Consider the following 1,955-nt stretch of genomic DNA (forward strand, 5'->3'; position numbering starts at 1 on the left):
GTTGCATTAACATGCGCGTCTGGTACGTTTATAATAACGGGGTCCCCGTCTTTAAAGGACTCCAGTAAGTACTCGTCAAGTGTCCCCAAAAGTCCCTCTTTTTGATACTTCCCTTGTGCATTCCCGATTATGAACCAGTCACGTGGTGGATCCTTGAAGGCATCACAAAGACTGTAATCAAGGTAGATCATTAAGTGATAGTTTCCAGGTTCTGTGAGCAGAAACAATGCCTCATAAGTTCCGTTTTTATGATCAAATAAAGTGGATGCTACACTCGATGGACCCTGGACATAAACTCTCCAAGTGTCGCCACCGATCCGTTTCGTTCGATTATCCGCAGTCTTTGATTGGATAAAAATCTTCCTGAACTCTCCCGCCGGTCTAATATCTTAATACAAGACTTCACTCGCTCGGGCGCTGCTTCGATTTATTCTTCACCAGTCCCCACTCCATGTTGTCAAGGCAAGGTTTGATCATTCTCTTCCAGTCTACGCGTGCGCGGCGCTGACGGAACCAATCACGACGAAAATCTTGAAATCGTTTCGAAGTCACCAAACGATTATGATCAACACGTATTTGAGAAGAACTATCCTCCATATTAGGAGCATCGTAGGTGGGATCTGTCACATAAATATTGTCATGTTTGGCTGATATCTTTCCTTTTCTCAAGTTAGCATTTCGCTGTTTATCGAAATCTTCAGAACTATTGTTGATTTTGCTGCTAACATTAAAAATGAGCTCAGTAACTGAAGAGGCAACGGGATCTCTTGTCTCTGATATTTTCCCCTTGGTTGGATAGAAATGCAATTCACCGAGGCTTAAGTCATCTTCCAATGGCGTTCCCTTGTCGTGCTTTGATTGATGCCAGCGAATTTCATAGAAACCAGAACGTTTCTTTAAAAGCTTGCTCTTGTAAAAAGCTTCAAGCAACGAGTTTGGCAATGATGAATCTTTACCCGATGAGAACGTTTCTATTGGTCTGAGCATTTCATCGCATGGAACATCTGCGGGCAATGGCGTGGTATAATCGCCCTCATTCAACAAGTAATGACGATAATAAATGTATACAACCGCGCAGGCAAAAAGGTAACCGGCCACGAATTTCGTGAGACTGGGACATGATCGGTACTTTCGCATTGTCACGTTTTGAATGTCACTTCGAAGACTTCTGAGCGAAAATGTTCCCAAGGAAGATCACGTTTCTCATACTTCGTTAATAAGAATCAGACGTCGATTAATCCATGAAGGACAATGGATAGGAGCGATGTGAGAGCCAGATCTGCAAAAAGAAAAAGAATTACTTTTGTTAGAAAGAAAAACTGTGATCAGTTTCGTTTCGTTTTGACGTTAGGTAGCGAGGTATAAGTGAAGATGATGATGATGATGATGATGATGATGATGATGATGATGACAAAGGAAATAGCCATTTTCGTTCTCATAACCGTCCCGTGAGTGTGAAGATAATGCTTTCCATTTAATCGGAAAGAATTTTCTTTGAGAATTAGTCTAAGCATTTTTCGAAGGTAGTGTGTCGGTATGGGAGGGCTTTCTTTGTAAAAATTTTCGTATGCTTTGCATACTGTGTCAATACCCTCGGTTTGTGGTATATTTGTGTAAAGGCTTGTGACATCCATCGATACAAGTAATTTGCAGCTTTTTACCTTTGTACTTTCAATTAAGTTTATAAAATTATTTGTGTCTTTAAGGTATGACTTTTGTGACTTACATATTGGTTAACTCAAAGTGTCAACAAAAGATGAAATTCTTTCTGTTGGTCCATCACAACTGGATATAAATGATCTCCCTGTAAGAGTTGGTTTGTGAATTTTTATTAGAGTGTATAACTTAGGTATTCTTGGCGGGCTAGGTCTTTGAGAAAGCCATCTTTTGGTCACGTTGTCATTTTGGTCATTTTCACGGTGCAGTCTTGTGATTGAGTGTGATACCTTGTTAAG

General features: G+C 40.4%; 1 pseudogene; it reads right to left on the reverse strand.

The window, feature by feature from the left end:
• The window catches only part of LOC137980998 (uncharacterized), a 7,180-nt pseudogene extending 6,043 nt beyond the window's left edge, over positions 1-1,137 (reverse strand).
• Positions 1,138-1,955: the final 818 nt, after the last annotated feature.

Source organism: Montipora foliosa, chromosome 12 (genome assembly GCF_036669935.1).
Source record: "Montipora foliosa isolate CH-2021 chromosome 12, ASM3666993v2, whole genome shotgun sequence".
Taxonomy (NCBI): Eukaryota; Metazoa; Cnidaria; class Anthozoa; order Scleractinia; family Acroporidae; genus Montipora; species Montipora foliosa.